Source organism: Anabrus simplex, chromosome 7 (genome assembly GCF_040414725.1).
Source record: "Anabrus simplex isolate iqAnaSimp1 chromosome 7, ASM4041472v1, whole genome shotgun sequence".
NCBI lineage: Eukaryota > Metazoa > Arthropoda > Insecta > Orthoptera > Tettigoniidae > Anabrus > Anabrus simplex.
The window spans coordinates 320,618,609-320,641,409 of NC_090271.1; the positions used below are offsets into that span (position 1 = coordinate 320,618,609).

At 38.8% G+C, this 22,801-nt stretch overlaps 1 protein-coding gene across 2 annotated transcripts in view; it reads left to right on the top strand.

The window, feature by feature from the left end:
- Positions 1-22,801, top strand: part of LOC136877614 (TATA box-binding protein-like 1) — a 261,942-nt gene that overhangs the window by 96,350 nt on the left and 142,791 nt on the right. The window lies entirely within an intron of this gene.

The window sequence follows — 22,801 nt, forward strand, 5'->3', positions numbered from 1 at the left end:
TAATTTTTTTCCTCTGTAATGGTATAGAATTGTTCTAGTTTGCCCTTTTTTTTTTTTTAATAGGCAGTCTAGATCCTTGTGGTTAACTTAAGTCAGAGGGAAGTTAAATTTCTCTCTCATCCAATATGGATAGAAAATAGAATCTCAATTAAAATGGAAATGAAAGATGATATATCATTGTGTTAATCTTGTTTGATGATAATTGTTTGGGGAGGAAAAATTACTGATTGCATTTTTGAAAGTCTCACATTGAATAGATATTCTCTTGACTAATGTTTTTATCTAATCATTAATATCATATTAGATCAGGGTCTTTAAGAAGTTACAATTCGTGCATTTCAAAGCCTTATGTTATTCTAGTGAATCATCAAGCAGTTGTACAACATACAGGTAGGTTGATTTTTATAAAAGTATGTGGTTATCTCTGTAACTCATCTAATACTACACTTGAGTTAGAGTTGGGATTTGCAGCCATTATCTGCTAATGTTTCCAGGTCTCTGCCTGCTTATATCTTGTCAAGTCCATGTTTTGTAGTTAGTATGTGAAGCATTGAGCTATTTGAGCAAGAACCAATGTCTAATTGTAACATATCACTTTTGAATAAACTTTGCAGTGCAGCAAGATCTATATGAAGTTGTCCTTTTCTGTAATGACCTTGTGTGCCACTTCTTTCTGCCATTTGCACTGGTTATTTTAGTGTATACTTCCACTGTGGTAGTGAGTTGACTGCAATTTCATGACTTTTCAAGACATTATCCTAAGGACAGAAATGGCCATACAAGATATCATCTTGATGATGAAATAACCAGACTGTGATTACCCTGTTCCAGCACATTCATTTCAGTCCAGATCATTGTTTTAGTGGACATTTTTATCATAACTTCTTTTAAATTTCTTAGTGTTGTAAATTTGGAGTATACCTATGTCAAGTCTTTCAGTTGAACTTGCTGAGAAATTAGTTTTTCTAACAATTCATACGTTGCCCAGAAGGTGTGGCAAGTTCTGTTAGTATTGGAGTAATGGAAAATTCTCTGAAACAGATTTTTTTCTCTTCCATTGCTCTTTTTTTTTTTTTTTTTTTAAGAAAGGAAATGCAAATTTATCGCAGTAGTTTCTTAAGTCTTCATTTTAAATATCCATGTATATATTTATTGAATTTTAAACTCTATAACATTGGTTTTTCATTTCTTTCCAGAAGTTATGCTCAAATGTGACTTTGCAGAGATCTGGAAAGCAGTGAGATAGTGCTAGATACTCTCGTAAAAAAAAATATGAAGATTATCTGTAGTGGAGAACTTGGGCTGGGACAGAATGAGTTCTTGTTTGTACCTTGTGCTGTTCAGTTATAGAGATAAATGGGAGGTCTTGTATTAATCGTAATGCTTTCACATAAAAATATGGATGAAATATGCTGTTCATTCAAAAGCTGTGACTTAGTGAACTCAAAAATGTGTCTTATAGTCTAGAAGGGATATCTCTTTGCTAGAGTGAGGAATTCCACAATATTGCAGGTGTCAGGGTAAATGTGTACTGATTTTTATATCACACATAAATCTCAGCTCATGTTCTATGATATTAGAATATTATTTTTGTACAGCCAGTGGAGAACTTGGGCTGGGACAGAATGAGTTCTTGTTTGTACAGGCATTATTCAGTCTGCAGGTATTAGTCCAACGGTGCCGAGATGTCAGTGTCGATGTTTTTGCTTGTTTCATCGATTACGAAAAAGCCTTCAATACAGTTCGCCATGATGAACTTACGAACATTCTTCGAGAATTAGGACTTAATGGGTGGGACGTCCGCATTACTGGTAATCTCTACTGGAACCAAAGTGCTTTTAGAGTTGATGGTTGTGTCTCGGAAGAAGTCTCAGTTACGAAACGAGTTCGCCAAGGCTGTATTCTGTCCCCCATGCTTTTCAACATCTATTCAGAAAATATTTTTCGAGATGCTCTTTACGGAAAGACTCGAGGAGTTGTGGTTAATTGTTTTCATCATAACATCAGGTATGCCGATGACGCTTTGCTACTTGCAACCACTCTCCAAGATCTACAGGAACTATTTAATGCTGTCACTAAAGCCAGCAGCGCAATGGGTTTGAGGCTTAATGTAAAGAAACCAAGTGGATGGTCATAAGTAGGAAAGAAGATGGCATTCGAGGTAATCTCACAGGAGCAAAGGACCAGATCGCAAGAGTGGTAACATTTAAATACCTGGGATGTCACTTCAATGATGACTGGGACCTTAATCATGAGATTCGATGCAGAATTGAGCAGGCCAGAACTTATCAGAGACTTAGAAAACTTTTGACAAGCCAGGACCTTTCCATTACACTATGGACACGACTACTCCGTGGCTACTTTTTCAGCATTCTGCTATACGGCGTTGAGGCATGAACACTGAGACCATGTGCAAGAAGTTGCAAGCATTTGCAATGTGGATGTACCAAAGGATGCTGAAGATACCTTGGACAGCTAAAATGACCAATATAGACGTTTTGCACCGTATGAACAAAGAACCAGAAATTCTTACTACCTTCAAGAGAAGGTAGCCAGTGGTTTGGGGTGACAAAGCTTGCTCTGTTCGGAACAGCTATGAACAAACAACAGATCATGCTACTGATCGCCAATGTTCTGCGAGGACATGGCTGATGAAGAAGACGGCCATTATAACCTAGACACTAATATGAGTGAGACTGCTTTCTAGATATCCACCTAAAGTTGGTTAGAAACCAGAATTTTTTATGTTGCCTTGTTAAGAGTTAAAATAATTTCAGCTTTTCAGTGGGTCAACAAATTCATTCGAGCAGGTTATCGAAAAAAGGAAGGTAAAAATATTGGAATCATTTAATGCATAAACAACACAACAATCAAACATTCAATAGTAAATACATGTTTTGACACAATAATAACATGAGTCCTTCTATTTAAAATGGATATACCTGCATGATTTATTCTGCCCTTTCTTCAGATCAACCTTTCAACTTCAATAAATGGGTTACCGCAAGGTGGACATAAATGGTCTTGTATAGAATAGATTGGAAAACATCTCTTCACCTGCCAGTATTTACAAGACAGTTCATTACTCTGACAGTTGTATTATTCTGAATGGGACATTCATTGGGAAAAATGTTCAGGTCTGTAACACATTCTGGCAGCTGTATTTTGATGTAATCAACCAGGAAAGAGCAAACTTCATTGTGTCCTTTGTGACCAGTACCTTTGTTGTATACATAAAATTTTGCTCTTCGGGTGTGTGATGCAGAATTCATTAATGGTAAGACAAAATGCTTCCTGGACAGGTATCTTTGGAATCTGAATATTCTGGATGTAATTCAAACACAAAACTGCCACACTCTTATTTTCTGCATACGTGTGCTCTACTGCTTCTGTTATTACCGAGCTCGATAGCTGCAGTCGCTTAAGTGCGGCCAGTATCCAGTACTCGGGAGATAGTAGGTTCGAACCCCACTGTCGGCAGCCCTGAAAATGGTTTTTCGTGGTTTCCCATTTTCACACCAGGCAAATGCTGGGGCTGTACCTTAAGGCCACGGCCGCTTCCTTCCCACTCCTAGCCCTTCCTTGTCCCATCGTCGCCATAAGGCCTATCTGTGTCGGTGCAACGTTAAGCAACTAGCTTCTGTTATTATACAAGTTATCCAATTATACTCCGTTACAAATTAAAATTTTGTAAACAGCTACTATTAAGAAATGTTCAGTAGCTAAATAATAATAATATGGTTTTCTTGTAAGATAGGTAACTTAATGGCATATAAAATTTTGTACCAGAATTACCAGAATTTCTGTCTTGCAATAACATGACGCAACATAAGAGGTGAATGACTGTCGCCGTAAGAACTATTTGTGTCGTTGCAATGTGAAGCAAATTGTAAAAAGAAGAAGAAGAAAAGAAGTGAACGACATTAACTTCAAATCATCATATCGAGGGGACAATTGAAGGAGAAAATGGTCTGTGAGAAAATGGAGAATTTCCTGGCTTAAAGATTTGCACTGTTGGTATGGACGAACTTCTATTGAAATCTTTCGAGCTGCTGTTTCGAGAGTCATCATTATCAATTAGATTGCCAAGCTTCTTAGGGAGACAGTCAGAAGAAGAAGAAGAAGCAGAAGTCAACCAAATTTGAAGAATTGTTGAGCAGCAACAGTAAACTATCATCTTGATCTTTTTGCAGAATGAAAAAAAAAAAACGAATTTAAGACACTCCTATGCTCACCATCTTGATGCTTAATTGTTTTATGCTTCTGTAAGAAGTATCTTTTTGGGCTGATGTTTAGGGTATGCAACTACTGAATCATTTGTTAAATGGAAAGCAAAAAATAACAAATGCAGTTGTGTAAGTGGTTACTGCCCACTTTTGATGAAACATTCATTAGTCTGATCTCTCAGCCCATATCCATCACATTTGGTTGCACCTCCAGCTCGATTATGCTTTGCTGCAATATCCACGCCATCCCACCATGATTTCCTGGAGAAAATTAAATTTTTTAGATGTTTTCAGTCTTTGTTTTTTCTCTCTTCTTATTTCTTCTATTGACTCATCATTTCATCTCTTACTACATAGTCATTTTCTAAGATACGTAAAGTTTTAACATCCATGTTTGTCTTAACCTCTGTCTCAAACAAAATGGAACCCAAATTATGAAACATCATTTATGTACAATTTCATCAAGGGCATCTTGAACATGTATTCCTGGGAGTAGCATTTCTCAGGCATTATTTTATGTTTGAAATAATTCCTACAGAGGAAGATTTTGTTTCTATAACCCCCTGAATTATTGCCCAGCTCACATTATCACACTGGATGAAATTTTTATCAAAGTACATGGGCAACTGATAAGCATTTGTTGTGGGTGAGAGGGGATAGCTATTTTCGCTTTGCTACTGACCTCTTTCTAAGTGAGAGACTTTTTATAAAACGTAGTAAGTTGGTTACACAGTTCAGGTTACATAACTGTGAGCTTATGTTGGAGAGATAGTAGGTTCGAACCCCACTATCAGCAGCTCTGAACATGGTTCTATGGTTTCCCATTTTCACACTAGGTGAATGCTGGGGTTATACCTTAATAAAGGCCACGATTGCTTCTTTTCCAGTCCTAACTCTGTCCTATCCTATTCTCATAAGACCTGTCCAAGTTGGTGCAATATAAAACTAGTAAAAGAAAAACAAAATTACAAATCCTGCGTTTTAACCTCTGCTGTTCAGAGATCTTTTAATTCATAATGCAGTATGCAAGATAGTTTCTCAAAAATTTTTTTTACCACCTCTGGTATGAAGTTACTGCCTGAATATTGTATTTTCCTCTGAATTTTTGTTTTTACCTGTAGCAGAATTGACATTAAAATTCTCAAAATTCTGTGCACAGATGCAGCCAATTTAAGTTATTTAATGTAATAGTTTTCTTTCTCCTCTCAACTCTACTCTCTTACAACTTCCACTTAAGTCTCTTCATACATAAGTGATACTGCGTAACATACTCGAATTGGCAACTAGTTAGTTTTGTACACGAGTATAAGATGAAGCAAGCACATTGCAAAACATCTTACTAGTATAAAACGAGGGCTAGAAAAAAGTATCATATACATATATATACATATCATGTATATGAAACCATTTATTGTAGAACCACCATACCTCTACAGGCCTTTGGTGTAATCTTATGCAACATATTTCATTCATTGCTAGATGTGTGGAGAGCACAGGATACTAATAACAGGGCCATCTTTGTTGAAGTATGTCATCTCGGGTATAGAAACATTTCCCTCGGAGTGGTTCCCTTTAGTTTAGGGAACAGATTGAAGCCATGTTTGTTCTGCTTTGCTCAGGAAACAGCCCCATATCCAACCAAATGTCCACTCATTGTCCAGCACGACATCTGTCATAATACTCCTCCTGTGAGGGAATTGTTGCTACGGTGGAGGTGGGATGTCCTGGACATGGAGTCTCTACGGCTTTCATCTGTTCCCCAAACTAAACTAACCACTCTTAGGGAAGCATTTCCATTCACAAGTTGCCGAACTTCAAGCGGTAAAGCGCTCCACTATTTAACGTTTCATCTTTCTGTTCTCCTGTTTGAAATGAATAAGTGCATACTAGTCCATGGAAATTGCTAGTATTAAAGTAGACATCAGAATTTCCCTGCACTTGATTTTATCTTCAACCATTAGTTAGGAGCTGAGAAATGACATTTTTCAACATCATGCATTGCATACATGGAAATACTGTTCAATCTTCATGGTAACAAATTAGTGATGGTGGTCTTTTGTAGTAGTGTTCACATTTATAAGCTGATAAACTGCATGGTCTTTAGCCATATTGAACATGAAGATGACTATCAAAATGAAGAAAATATGAACAAGCACTCGAATGAGAGGACAATGAATCATGAATGCGGGGTTGAAATCCTAGGGCTTGAATGATCTATCATTGCCAAGCCAGATGAAAGCAAAATGTTATGACCTACAAAGTCCTAAGCCTCGAAAACCTGTCAATCATAAATTTGCACTGACCTACTGTTGTTGTTAATTGAGATGTGCTCTGTCTCTTTTGCTGCTCATTTCTGCTGAAACTACAGAAACAGGTGTGGAGCAGGGGCATTCCGTCTTAAGATCACACGAGCATATGAACGTCCTGGGGTAATCCCAAAATTCTTGAAATTTACACGATATCATATGATACAAGATTTCTGTATGTTGAGAATGTATTTACGAAGTTGTAAGTGCCGATTCCCTTTCCGTTTGAATCACGCACCATGCTAGCCAATCACAACCCCGTTTTGCGGTCTGTAACCCATTAATTGCTCGATATGAAGAGCTGTCGGATGCATATCGAACAGGCAGTAAACTGTGATCATATTCCCCATGCCCTGAGCATTGCCCCTTCGAGCTCTAGCTGTGCAGTAAGCCGAAGTTTGTAGTTCAGAGTTTAAATGTGGTAGGCACTTTGGTGAAGATTATGTTTAGTTGGTGGTAGAAAAGGTATTTAGAATCTTCGTAGTCTCTTAGTGTGAAGGCGTATGAAGAGGTAGCGGTAAAGCTTCCTTACCCATATTGCGAAAGATACGTTAGAGATCCAGCAGTATGCGGCCGACGTCAACACATTGGACATTATAAACAATTTCTTTATCATCTGATGGCCAGGCGGGCATCAATTTTTGAAAATTGAGACAAAGTGTGTCATAGTGCATTAGCACTGCCGGTGGCTCCAAGTAGCCTACGCAGTGGCCTCCACAGTATGCACTAGCCATGCGTCTTGGGGGGGGTGTGCTATTTACCAACTGATGAACCAACTTAGCACACTGGGGCGAAACACTGGCAACCAAGAATGAGGTAACTGGAAAATGTATAATGTCCAATAACGGACCAGCCATATTGGTATTATAAATTTACTCATTCGGAACAAATATTTCATGTTTCCTGTGGGAATCAATATCTATTGTCATCATTCATCTGTTTCCGTTAGGGTCAGATTGTCACAAGACTCATAGGTCTGCTTTGGTTAGGTACATCCCAGATGTGCACAGCAAGCAAAGGGAGTCTGCGAGCATAAGTTCCCGGAATATGCGCGAAGTGGCATACAGGCCTGAAGTATCCCCAGTGACAAGACTTTTGGTCTGTTTTGCTTGGGTCTGGGGAATGACAGGCTATTGGTCTGTCTACAGAATATATCGCCATTGTGCCTAAAATAACTGCTGTGTGATATTTCAGCTTAGAACTCTGACCAGAAAGGTCATATCATCTAAGATCCAGAATTGCATGAACTATATCAACAAATTTTCATTCTAAGTGATACATGAGCTGCAGGTCACTATTTCTCCCCTCAATATTGTCACATAACGTTATTTCGAGGTGCAACGACGACATGCTGAGCGAATCGCGTCACGTTCGGCATACATCATGACTGTTTCAAACTTGGCAGTGTCCTTATTTTCACATGATGTGGCGGCCCTGTAGCCTGACATTATGCAAGCTCTATCGGAGACGATAGGAAACGTGTTTTTATCACAGCTGGCCACTAGGAACACAGAAATTTTTGGTGATTTATACGGTTTCTGTGTGATCTTTCTCTTTCCTGAACATGCAATCTGAGTTGTGATGTGCCACCAAAATGATTGTAGAACTGTCACCAGAGAGAGGTATTCTTAGAGCTGTGAGTCTTTCATACACTAGTAAGAGTGAGTGGGTGTGGGCGGTATGTCCTGCCTGTAATAAGAGGCGACTAAAAGGGGTCTCAGGGGCTCTGAATTTTGGAGCGTGGGTTGGCGACCACGGGGCCCTCAGCTGAGTCCTGGCATTGCTTCCACTTACTTGTGCCATGCTCCTCACTTTCATCTATCCTATCCGACCTCCCTTGGTCAACTCTTGTTTTTTCTGACCCTGACGCTATTAGGTTTGCAAGGGCTAGGGAGTCATTTTCACGTCCTTCGTGGCCCTTGCCTTCCTTTGGCCGATATCTTAATTTTTCGAAGTTTCGGACCTCTTCCATATTTTCCCTCTGATTAGTGTTTTATATAGAGGATGGTTGCCTAGTTGTACTTCCTCTTAAAAACAGTAATCACCACCACCACCTGAGTTGATGCCCATTCACCAGTTTAGTCTTTCTGCAAAACCAACACTATGAATGTGATGTTCTCCATCCTCCTCCTCCGTGCAAAATATTGTGTATCCTGTACAGGCCTTGCTGTTTCTCCCTTCATCCCGTTACCTGGTTTCGCTCAGTGCAGCATCATCAATATTCAGTCGAGCTAGCTCATGGGTATTAGGAGCTATTCTGTCTGACCTGTCATTCTTGTCCTTTGGGCCCAGTAATGCTCTAACATTCTGCATTGCAACAGTCAGTCTTATTCTTAGAATTCTTCTCTTCAGCTTTTCTACCACAACTTGGAATGACTCCACCAAGTGCAATTTCCCAGCCAGGTTCAAGTGTAACTACCAAAGTTTAGCCATTGTTTCCTAGGGTCATCCCCATTTAAAATGGGCAGCAGTGTTCGTAAATAGGCCTACCCAGACACATATGTAGGTCTCAGGAAGGTGACTATCCGTCACCAGTGTGCAGGTCCAGTCTAGAAGCTCCCAGTTACAACCCATTTACTGCTTCCATCATGTTTATCCCATTGCCATTGAATGTTTATGAGGTATGGCAGGAGCAAATGCTTATAGGGATGGCTTTGTTTAAGTTGGGTCAGTTTGCCAGAAACTGTTCCACACAATATGATTTCAGAACCTTACACCGCAGCAAATGTAGCACATGTGTTTGAGATCAGGCTGCAAAACTACAATGGATTGTCACAGAGAGAATATTTGAGTTGCACCTTTATACCCAGTCTGCCTTGCACTGACCTCTTCCATCTGTACTACTGTTAAGGGCCAAAACAATGATGGTGGTTCATCCTCCACCTGTTTAGCCATTGGACATCTGGAAGGTGCATCTTGTGCCTTACTCGCCGAACAGTAGTTCATCTTCTCCACCGAGTCAGCTGTTGAAGTCGTCACCATACCGTAGCAAAGGGTCCATATGGAGTATTACCACTCATGCCAGGTTGACTAAGATTTTTTAACTAGGTGTGACTCCTGTGCCACTTCCTTCCCCATTACTTGCGGGTAGGGTTACCAACCGTCTGGCTTTTGCTGGACATGTCCTGCTTTTCAATCATTTTGGTTATGTCTGGCCGGCATTTCTAATTTATCGACATTATCTGGCATTTTTCGTTACAAGATTGCTCACTTAGGTTAGGCTGAAGACAGCATGTTTTTGTACCATACATCAACTCCCATGTGCTCAGGGCGCTACTTCCGAGGGTGGAAATAAGTAATACTAATATTCGATATATTGAACTTGAAGTCCAGGCATCGATCAAGCAATCAACGCGCTTCATTTCCACGTTTATGTGGAGAGAAACCGGAAGTGTCGAGAGCTACAGTTTACTTGTGCTTGCCATATGATTTGCAGTTATCGTGTTTGGTTATCTGGTTGTCGCCTTAAGTTATAGTGCGAGTATGCAGCGAGTGGAGTGAAATATTAATCTCATTGCATCCTATTACGTACCGGTATGTCATCTTTGCAACCTGAAAGGAGTGAATCTAAAAAATGGACAGTGTAAATTTTCGGATAAACTAAAAAACATAAGTATCCTTGCTTTACTCATGGGCGCTGTGAAAGTGAAGCAAAATGTGCTGTGTGTGATAGTTATGTTAATGTTGGATACAAAGATGTTGGTGACTTGGAAAGGCACGTTAACAGTGAAAAACACAAAAAGACGGTGAGAATTAGGTCAATATTATGTTCAATGTTATAATTTGTCACTCCCAAATATTCACCAGATGGTAAAAAAAGTTCAAGCCGCAGAAGCTACAGTGTCATTTCATACAGTTTTCCATCACCAGTCGTACAAATCAATGGACTGCACAGCTAAATTGAATAAGAGTATGTTCTTAGGTTCTGAAGTAGCACAGAACCTGACCTGTGCAAGAACTAAAACAGAAGCCATAATAAATAATGTTATTGCTCCTCACTCGACAGATATTATAATTGAAACTCTTAACAATGAAGTTCCATTTTTTGGCCTAGGAACAGATGCAAGCAATCATGGTGCACTAAAGTTGTTTCCAATTGTCATCCAATTCTTTGATTACAAAAATAATGGCATTCAGATAAAAGTTCTTGATTTACAAGCATGTCCAAATGAAAGTTCTGAATGTATTTCCTCCTATATTTCATATACTCTCAAAAAGCATAAAATTACTTCTAGATGCATTGCATTTTCTGGAGACAATGCCAATGTTAATTTTGGAGGCCTTGCACTCAGAGAAGGGAGGAATGTATTCTCTGCTCTCAAAAAAAGACTTGAATGAAAACATAGTAGGTGTTGGATGTCCTGCTCACATTCTACATAACTGTTTGCAACATGGAGCTGATGCTCTTCCTGCTGATATTGAGTCTGTGGTGAGGAAAATTTTCAACTTCTTTCATATATATGCAGTGCGCACTCAGGAACTGAAAGACTTATGTGAATTTGTTTATGTAAATTATCTGCAGCTTTTAAATCATTCTAAGACTAGGTGGTTAACATAGTATCCAGCAGTTGAAAGAATCCTGCAATTGTTCCCAGCTCTGAAATCCTACTTTCTTTCTCAGGTTAGGAAGTCAGTGCCTTCATCAATTAGAATCTTCCTTGAAAATGACTTTTCAGTGCTCTGTCTTTTGCTTCTTTCCTCAACCATGCACATTTTTCACTATAAAATTTTGTCACTTGAGAAAGAACATTTTCAGTTGTAGAAGTGCTTGAACTATTAGAATCTGTCCAATCTTCATTGAAAGGCAGACTTGAAGGTCAATTCATTCCCCTTAAAGTCAGATGTTAAATACATTTTCAGAAGATGGTTTGGATAAAGAATGCAAAGTGTTTATGGAGAATGTATCTTGTTTCTATGAAACCTGCACCGAGTACTTGGATAAATGGATGCATCCTATAGAGGAATTCAAGTGTTTCAAATGGTTGAAACTTCAAAACATTAAAGACCTCAGCTTTGACGATATTGTACCATGTATTCAGTACTTACAGTCAAAAGGTGAAGAAATAGATGATTCAAAATTATTCGGCCAGTTCTGCAACATAAGGGCTTATTCTAAAACTTCAACTTTGGATAAAGATACAACACTAGACCAACAATGGTCTGTTTTTTTTTTAATAATTGCCAGAACATTGAGGTATTTTCTGAACTTTTGAACATTTGACAGTTTTTCTTTGCCATACCAGGCAGCAATGCCTCCACTGAACGTGTTTTTTTCATTCATAAATGCTCAATGGACAAAGGAAAGGAACTGTTTGTTGGTAGAATCAGTGAAAGGAATGTTACTTGTGAAGTTCAATTTCAAAGATGTGTCGTGTGAAGAATTTTATAAATATGTACTTCAAGAAAATAACTCGCGTCTTCTTTCAAAAGTAGGTTCTTTTGAAAAATACAGCTTCAAGGAAATGAACTGCAGCAAGGACTGATCATTAAGTAAGGTATTTCCTTTTGTAAAAAGTTGTGTGTAATATATGTATAATTTTGTTATCGATTGAAATTGTCAGACATTTTTCTTAAATGTTCTGCTTTTTGCTAAGCAATGTCCTGCATTTGGAAATTTTCAGTTGGTAACCTTGCTTGCAGGGTCCCAGATTTGGCACTGATTTAGCAGAGTAATTACTAAGTTTGATGCTCACATTAAATTCTTAATAACCTCAACACGCATCTTTTCTTTTTCCTTATGAAATTACCTCCCCAAGCTGGTCTTTCATCATTCAGTTGAGTTTCTAAGTGCTGATCTTTCATCACATCTCCAATCTGTGATCTACAAAGATAACCTCTTGAAGAATTGTTGCCGATAAAATATGGTAGGGATTGTTTCAGATGTTGGTCGGTGGGTTTTATCAGCCCTTTTGACAGAAAATGAAGTTCAGAGATTTCACTGAGAGGTCACTGTTCTTATTTGATTCCTTTATAATCCCGTGCTTGACCGGAAACTTCCTTTAACAGTGGTTTTCTCTGGAGGCTTCGTTGCAGCAGTGGGCCATTCCCCTTTAATTCAATGTAATCTGCTGGTGTGTCTGTCCCATTCGCTTGGGAAACAGAGAACCTAGTTAAGCCTGGTTGTTAACCCATTCAGAGGCGTCAAAACCCCTGCCTGATCCAAAAGTATTTTGCGTCTGGCATGACCTGAACTCAATAATATTCAGGCTGCCCCAGTTCAAACCTGTTGACAATGTATGGGCTGAGTCATGCTGTGTATCGGACTGGCAGACTGATTCGTACCAATTTAAGTCATGAGGAAGTTTTGGATGTGCCTGATTTTACATTTGAGAATGTAGCATTTGGGCATTTAATACATACATTTTATACATGGAAAAATTGAGGGAACTGTATGATGATTGATGATTCATGACAACAAAACTTCCTGAAGTTTTTTCCATGTAAGACAAGTAGAAAAACCATGAAATAAAGGATCTAGAAATGATCCAGTATTTGCAAAATATTAGTTATCCCAGTGAAACACCTCGACGTTGCCGCTTTTCCTACTGCCTTATTAGGTACTTGGAGTGCATAGATCACAAAGCAGTCTTAGCCTTCATACAGGGAACATCATTTGATGTATTGCACATGTTATAGTAGTTACACATGTGATAATAGGGAACATGCATGATCCGGGGTTTTAATTAAAAATATGCTAATCTGATTCAAAATTTCATGCAGAATTCAAAAATGTGATCAGAATGTACAAATAATAACTCCAAACATGATAAAAATCTAAATCAATGTATGAAACTGTCACGTGACGCAAGTACGCGATCTCATTGGTCTGACGTCATCATACAGGTTGACTGAATTAGCAGACGAAGTAACACATAGTGTGCTGTGAGAAGCAGGATACACTTCGCGTATTCTACTTTATGTTAGTGTCTGGTATAGTTAAATTCGAGGTCTATACATTGGATAATAATCTGAGTGGTATATTTTAGACTTGAAATTAATCCTGCGCAGACAGTGAGGCAGAAAACTTATAAATGGTGTAGAGTACATCGCATACCATCCCAAACAAATTGTTTATAAATGTTCCAAAGGCGTAAAACTAGGGAGAAATAGAGTTTGACGAGCCGGAGTAATGCTGGTGATATATCGGAAAAGTCTACAGTTTATTTTTTTGGAAGATTTTAACGTAAGATGAATTTGTTTAAATTTTCAATCACTTTTCCATGTCAGCTGTTCTAGTGGTAAAACCTTGAATTTTAATGTATGATGCTTTATTTAAATGCTTCAGTTACATCTTGGAATATGAAAGTAATAAACGGTGCATTAATTAATGCTGATTATTAATGTATTCTCCAAACCTAACCTGTTTTTTGGGTGATCCATGTCAAGATAATAAATCAAAGGGGTTATGAACCATTTTGACAGCTCTAATTCTACCAATTTATCTTGGCATGCGACAGTTATTTATGTCTTTATTGAAGAGCTTAATTTGTAAAGAAATTTAGGCTATATCTAAATACTCTATAATACAACAAAAGATAGGCGTGTACATCATGAAAGGAAACAACGTGAATTTAACAAATGTATAACTCTACAAAAAAACAATGCTTGTCTGTTGGGGTCTTATAAGTTAACAATGCTAAATTATAATAATTATCATAATATTAATGAAATAAATAACATAATTGCACACAGGTGAAAATAGTGATGTTGGTGTTTAAAATATTATCCAACTTAGCCTAAGTTTTAGGTTATACAAGTCAAGTCAATAAACCGAAGGGTAAACATACTGGGCGAGTTGGCCGTGCGGTTAGGAGCGCGCAGCTGTGAGCTCGCATCTGGGAGGTAGTGGGTTTCGAACCCCACTGCCGGCAGCCCTGAAGACGGTTTTCCGTGGTTTCCCATTTTCATGCCAGGCAAATGCTGAGGCTGTACCTAAGGCCACAGCCACTTCGTTCCCATTCCTAGGCCTTACCTGTCCCATCGTCGCCATAAGACCTATATGTGACGGTGTGACGTAAAGCAAATAGCAAAAAATAAAAAGTAAAAGTCACAGCACCCAAAGACATTCCTGTATTGAACGACTAAAATGTCATCAGGACACTTGTCTCACCTGATACGCTCGGCTTGTTAAAAGCCAAATGTAATTAATGTTATTGGCTTTACGCCCCGCTAACTACTTCTACGGTTTTCGGAGATGCCGACGTGCAGGGATTTAGTCCTGCAGGAGTTCTTTTTCGTGCCAGTAAATTTACCGACACGAGGCTGACGTATTTGAGCACCTTCACTACCACCGGACTGAACCAGGATCGAACCTGCCAAGTTGGGGTCAGAAGGCCAGCACTTCAACCGTCTGAACCACTCAGTCCGACTTACGAAAACTAGATAAAGCCATATTCATCTTTATCATGTTTAACTTTTTCCCTCCACAAAGATATTTAATGTTTCTCTTTCATGGGCCCCGGAAGTGGGTAGGCCAGCTGCCCAACCATAAATATATATTTTTTGGGGAATGATAGATTATAGACCTATAGTACTATCATCTTTCTCTTCTTCTTTCTTTCTTTCTTTCTTTCTTTCTTTCTTTCTTTCTTTCTTAATCAGTTCATCCTTCAGGGTTGGTTTTCTCTCGGATTCAGCGAGGGATTTCACCTCTACCGCTTCAAGGGCAGTGTCCTGGAACATGAGACTTAGGGTATGGTGATGAAACTGGTGAGGAGGGCCATTACCTCGCCCAGGCGGCCTCACCTGCTATGCTCAATGGGGGCCTTGTTGGAGGATGGGAGTATCGGAAGGGATAGACAAGGAAGAGGGAAGGAAACGGCCGTGGCCTTTGGTGCCTGGAGGAGAAGTGGGAAAATACGAAAAACCACTTCGAGGATGGCTGAGGTGGGATTCGAAACCCCTCTACTCAGTTGACCTCCTGAGGCTGAGTAGACCCCGTTCCAGCCCTCGTACTATTTTTCAACTTTCATGGCAGAGCCGGGAATCGAAACCTGGCCTCTGGGAGTGGCAGCTAATTACATTAACCACTACACCACAGAGGCGGACTAGTACTATAATGCTACCTATATGTTTATGTTAGTGCTGAAATCCGATTTCTTACTTTACTAATGCTGAAAGCCCGAAAATGTAATGTTATTCTTTAATATGGGAATCGGTCTAGAAGGAAGTGTTGAAAGTGATGTGATATCTATCCAGGTTCGTTGTTATCCTAATACTATGGGTTACAGTACATTGCACGTATATAAAAGACGCCACTTACAAACTTGCTTTTTATCCGCGAATTTCTGCAGCCACAAAAGTAACTATTTTTCAAGAATGATATTTGCACATGGTAGATTGTCTGACTGTGCTGTTTTGAACTTTTCTTCTGTCATTTCGAAGTTATACGCGATCATGAATAATAAACAATCGGCTTTTAGCAACGGCTGATGCACAATGGCTGGTAGAGCTGCGTGCGGTACTGGATCGTGACGTCACTGCGCGCCGCTTACGTCGGAGGCCATTTCACTCGCCTTGCGGAAAGGCACTATTAATTATTTTTTAATGGTAGAAAACAAGGCAACTTACTACAGTGTAATACGTTTACGTACTATTTCATTGGTGTACTTTTTTAAAAAAAAAAATTTGAAAATTATGCATGTTCGTTGCACTAACGCGCCGCAGCAGCGCACTGTGTCTCCCAAACGTGGGCACAGCGGAGAAGGGGACAGACGGGCAGTGTCACTGCGGTGTCTCATCTAGTATTGTGTGAATAGTGGCCAAATGCAATGGGGCGTCAACTGGACGTTCATTCCAAATATGACGTGCGTGCAACAATCCGATTCCTATGGGCCAAAAGGAAGAATTGCATGGACATTCATCGTGAAATTAGTGCTGTGTATGGGGAGCGGGCCATTTCCTGGCAAGGTATCGTAAAGTGGTGTCAGCAATTCGAAGCCGGACGCACGGATATCACTGACAACCATCGCAAAGGCAGGCCTGCAACGTCCAGGACCCGTGCAAAGGTCAAGTGTGAATGCGATCATCAGACAGAACCGGCGCATTAAACTGAGAGAAATCACGATGCAGCTGCACATGTCGTATATCAGTGTGTTCGCCAGTGTTCATGAGGACCTTGGATATCATAACCTGTGTCAAGATCGGTCACACGTCTTCTCACCGATAAGCACAAGGGACAACGTTTCCAATCCTCCCTGGCATTTTTGCAACGCTATGCTGTAGACTGCAACGGGTTTCTGCGGCGAATCGTTACAGGTGACGAAACGTGGGTCCACCACTTCACCCCCGAAACAAAGCAAACATCAATGGAATGGGTGCACCCCTGATCACCACAACGAAAGAAGGTCAAGGTTCAACCTTCAGCCGGTAAGGTTATGGTGACAGTGTTCTTTGACATGGAGGGTTTGCTGCACGTGGAAATCATGCCGAAAGAAACGACGATAAACGCGGCGGCATATTGTCAAACGTTGCACCGGTTGCGTAAAGCGATTAAAGAAAAGCGCCGGTGTGATTTTGTTGCACGATAACGCAACACCTCACAAGGCCCGCCAAACGAGAGAACTGCTGCAGTGTTTCAAGTGGGAGGTCTGGCAACATCCACCCTACAGTCCCAACCTAGTGCCATGTGACTTTCATCTGTTCGGTAAGCTCAAAACAGAGCTCGGTGGTCGACGTTTCCAGACCGATGAGGAGGTGAAGGCCTCTGTCTCAGAGTGGTTGCAGAACGCTGGAGGAAATTTCTATGCATCTGGCATCGACAAGTTGGTTGTGCGTTTGCAGAAATGTTTGGAGTCTCTTGGAAACTATGTGGAAAAGTGACATTACGGTGTATGTCGTTATAGTAGTGTTGCTGTTGTATATATGGTGTAATAAATGGCCATAACTGGGAAGTGCCACTTATTTTCTGATCTGCCCTCGTAAAAATAGATATAAGGCATTCGAATACAATATTTTTTTTTTTTTCTTAAATCACTCACCACTGCTATTACCACTTCTTGTTTCTTTAAATAAGACTTCACTGAGATCTAACATTTCACATTTGGCATCACTGGGTGGATTTTTTTATTTTTTTTAAAATCATATCTACACGAAATGGTTAGAAACTAACATATATGCTATATAAATACCACTGCGGTATAAACAAACCTTTTTAAAATCACTTGCAAAGCACGTGAGCAACGTATTCCACCATCAAAATATAATTCACGCAACAGAACCTTCACAAACCCTTGGCAGAGCAAGCCAGTGTGAACAAATGAAGCTGTGGATCCTTCTTGCATGAAGCACCAACTGCTTCAAGAAATATGCTGGAATTCCCCTGTCAAATACAGCTGTGACTATGGAGTTGAACAAAGTCTTAATGGATGGTAGCTTAAGGTAGAGCTTATTGTTAAAATTACAGCTCAAACTGATGGATATTACCTAATTAAGAACAAAAATAGATATGCTGCATGCGATGTATTCCTCATTGAATGGGTTAATGCTACAGACAGTACATTCATTTCATATAAATCTAGTGATTTTTGTAATATACCTAGTCTTGCCATAAATACTGTCACAAAATTTGACGCACGCCGTACAACCGGTTTGACGGATAAAGAACCGCCAGTGTGCTCACGTTAATCTTGAACCATTGTGAGTTTGTCTGTCAAAGAGGAAGCATTGGGCTGCAGGTTTAAACATGGAATGGGGTGTCTTTGAAAATCGTGTTGCAATGGTAGGGTTATGTAAAGTTGGAAAATCTACCAGCGACATTTTTTACATGCTACAAAAGTTCAAAATCAGTCGAATGTTTGTGTACTAGACCATTGAGCGATTCGCTGAAACCGGGGCTGTGAAGGATCGTCTGAGAGGGGGTCGCCCACGCAGTGTCAGGACTCCAGCTGCACAAAAGGCTTTGGCGGCTCATGTTCGGAGTAATGCAGTATGGAAGCAGGCTATCATGGTCTGTCAAATGAACCTTTCGAGAAGGCCAGAGGACCTTGGACTAAGGGCGTGTCACCAAGGTACAGGACTTTACCTTGACACAACCCTAGGGAAGATGAAAGTGCTAAAATGTTGTCTTCTGTAGAGTTACGCCCATAATAGTCATTGGAAAATCCTCTTCACCGATAAGAAAATATTAAACATTGAAGACTTTCAATCGTCAGAGTAATAGGGAATGTACAATATAACTATTTATAATAGTTTATTTAAATCCGCCTTGATCAATACACTCATTAAATGAAAGAAACATTATTTATTAAACCATACATGTTTCGGGAAATCTCAGCCATTCCCTTCATCAGTGGTTAGATCAAAGAATAACATAATATGACACAATCTTTTGTTTTACAATTTGAAGGAGTATTGTGTCCCAATACATCATGTCAAAGAGTAAAGAGAACTTATGAAATATTATAAAAATGATCAATACATACAATTTTGGTTGAACTGAATGAGAAACACTATACAAATTTATGATCTTCAAGTTTTTCTTCTTTTCTTCTTCTTTTTGTTCCTTAAATGATTATATGCTAGCCTAAACAGTGGGTTATCTTCTGTACTTTTCTCATTTAAACTTGATTCAGAATTACATTTTTGTGTAAGGTAAATTTCTAAATTTTCCAAAACATTCATTAGTTTTCCCTTTTTGGTCGAATGTAATAATTTCATGACATTGGAAATGTCTGTAAATTTATGATTCATTTCAACCATATGTTCTCCCATTGCCGAATATCTTTTATGTTTGACTGCATTAACGTGTTCTTTGTACCTTATAGCCAAACTTCTTCCGGACTGTCCTATGTATCGTTGTTTACATGTTTGGCATGTTAATTTGTAAATTCCTGACTTATTAAATATACATTTATTCTCTATTTTATCTGAATTGAAAATTATCTTATTAGTATTATTATCCGTTTTGTATGTGACATTGATGTTCTTTTTTCTGAAAATTTTAGCCAGTTGATAAGAGTGCTTATTTCGAAAAGTTAGAACTATGAATTTCTTTTTCTCTTTTCTCTCTTTAATTAAAGTTGTTTTAGGTTCATTTTTCACTTTATTTATCATTCTATTAATAAATCTGTTGGAATATCTGTTGCTACGAGCGATTTGATGGATTATATTTATCTCTCTGTTATAATTCTTCTTAGACATAGGTATGTTCATAGCTCTATTAATTAAACTGTAAAATGATGTCTTTTTATGTTGACCTGGATGATTGGAGTCATTTCTGATAATAGTATCTGTTTGAGTAGCTTTTCTGAAAATTTGGAAATCAAAATGACCAGAATTTCTAGTAACTGTCAAATCTAAAAAATTTAAAGTCCTATCATTTTCAGATTCCATCGTAAAATGCACTTGTCTATTCAAAGTATTTAAATACTGTAATATACCATCAGGTTTAACCTTTCGTTCATCGATAATAACAAATATATCATCGACGTATCTCAACCATGTAATCAATCCATCTATTTTATCCACTATTTTATTATATTCCATGTAATCCATGAATATGTTAGCTAAAATACCTGAAGCTGGCGAACCCATTGCTAGGCCTTTAGACTGTTTGTAAATTTTGTTGTCAAAAACAAAATAGTTATTTTCCAAAGTAAATTCTAGTAATGTTAAAAATTCTTCAATTTCCACCTTGCTTAATTTCCTGTGTTGCATTAAATTCTTTCTTACTATTTGTATAGTATCTACAATAGGAATGTTGGAGTACATATCTTTGATATCCAAACTATGTATCGTGTAGTAGTCTGTTAGCTCAATGTTTTTAATTCTGTTACAAAAGTCAATAGTATTTGCACCAAGTAAAATTGGCAGCGATGTGGAAATAAGGAAGGTGCGGGCTTCAAGACCGAAGGCTGAATACCAGTGACGGGCAAGGAGAGCCATAACGCAGTCAGCGAAAACCGAGTCGTTGTAATGCTAAACATTTATTACAATAACAAGTGCGCACAAATAAAGTCCGTATTCATTTGGGGGACCTGCCCTCCAACAATTCAAATATTACAACTCTCGATTCTCAATTCTTAACAAACTCCTTTTAGTGACAACATGTTGAATTGAAAGAAACCCCGTTAACACATTAACTTTTACAGAAGCAAACCCTCTTACTATTCTATTTACTGAGGCTCTTAGCCTCTATTAACAAGAGAACAAATACGTTACATTCTCAATATAAGGAAACTCCCTCCCTAAGCCTAACGTTGGTTGGTAAGCTTTCCTACCTCCACGCTCGCGGCTAGATGATCAAGCTGCTTGCTCGCTCCAAGCGAACTGAACGAAGTTTTCTGCGAGCACCATGCCATCCCTCGGCAGAGGCGAGGAGGGGCAAGGTGGAGAGAGAACACGACAAGTGCGCAAGTCGGAGGAAGGCTTGCCAACCCAATTTGGAGGGTGCCACCAGGGCGGAAATAATTTCGCATTTCCCTGGGGCCATAAGGGAACGGGACAACATTTGTACTTTATTAAGATAGGAAGAAAAAAACACATGTTACAAAGATATAATATATGCAGATCGATCTGTATGAATTGTAAATTTAAAAGTTCATGACGAAGGAGAGTTCCTCTTGGTACAGTATTAATTAGGTGTGTCTGGCTATAAAACTTATAGTGTTCTTTTAAAAATATTTGTATGAATTTGGCCGTCTTATATACTGGACTATTTCTGAAATTAACTATTGGTCTAATAGGAATTTCTTGTTTATGAATTTTCGGTAGTGCCTTTAAAGTAGGTATTTCTGGGTTCATGTTAATTAAACAGTTAGTATCTTTGGAGTCTAATAAAAAAGTTATGTTATTGAGAATTTGTTTAAGTTTTTTCTGCATAGAAGACGTGGGATCTTTTTTTATCAATTCAAAATTATTGCTAATTAGAAAATTCTTAGTCTTTTCAATATAATCCTGTCTTCCTATCAGTACAATGGTATTACCTTTATCAGCTTTTGTCACAACAATATTATTATTATCTATCTTATTCTTCAATAATTTGATATTCTTATTCAACTCCTCATGGTTCTCTACCGTATGTTCTATCATATTGGATAATGTTCTACTAACTTCGTATCTAAGAGGAATTTGTTCATCAACTGGTAGGTTTCTGCAACAACCTCTCAGGAAGCCATTACAAAGGTTCCAAAAACTCAGAGGGCCCCATCATCCCTCATCAGTGATGGTTTGGTGGGGGATGAGTTACGGTACGTTTATGCTGCAGCTTCGCTGCTGGCACATGGATGCTCACCCTAGCACCTCGCTGCTGGCTATAACCAGGCTGCTCGCCATGTAGCTTTTACCCTGCAGCAGTCCTGTGCACACGCTGCTGACAGCTCTCAGTTGTAGTCAAAATTCAAAACAGCAGAACTAATAGTTAAGGCTGTTTGTATTTTACGTAATGTGATTATAGATTTAAAGGGGCTGAACACTTACACTACAGAGACGTACTTCCAAGAGCTATCCCGTCAAGGAGGAACAACGCGGAATAAATTCAGAGATTTATTTAACGCGTGAGTCACAGTTTTGTTGGTGAGTGTATCTTACACTAATTTGGTGTATTGAATGTGTAATAAAAAGTCTAAAATGCCTTGCCTGGATATTTTCAGTGTTTTTCTACTACGGCTGTAGATTGAAGAATGAATTTTAAAATGCTTCGTTTTGCAATTTAATAGTGTACTTTTGAATAATGTAAAATGAGGAATTATGGAGTACCTCATTTTGGCTTTAGTTAGGTCTCCTAAACAAAATGTTTGTACAGTTAAATAAAATAACTGTCGAACTTTCCATGAAAAATGAGATACTGCATATAAATCACCTGCTTTAATGATAAGAGGTCCCCTAAATAACAAGAATAAAAATGTTGACATAATCGTTTCACATTCTTTTGCCCATATTCCAAGGTCAATTGTTGCCGTTCAGCAGTACCCCAAAATACTTGGAAATAACACTCGATAGAACTTTGACTTTCAAGCAACCTCTCTCAAATGTAGCTGCTAAAGAAATAATATCCTTCAGAAACTTGCTGGTCCATCATGGGGAGCCAATACTCATGTTCTAAGATCTGCAGCATTAGCCTTATTATATTCTGTTGCTGAATACTGCTGCCCCTCCTGTATCATTAGTGTTCACACAGACTGATATACAACTCAATCAGGCAATGCACTTCATCACGGAATGCATTCGGAGCACGAACATGCTATGGCTTCCTGTTCTCAGCAACATTCTACCTCCAGCCCTAAGACAGTCAGAAGCTCTCCTAAAGGTATGGAAAAACATTCAGCAGAA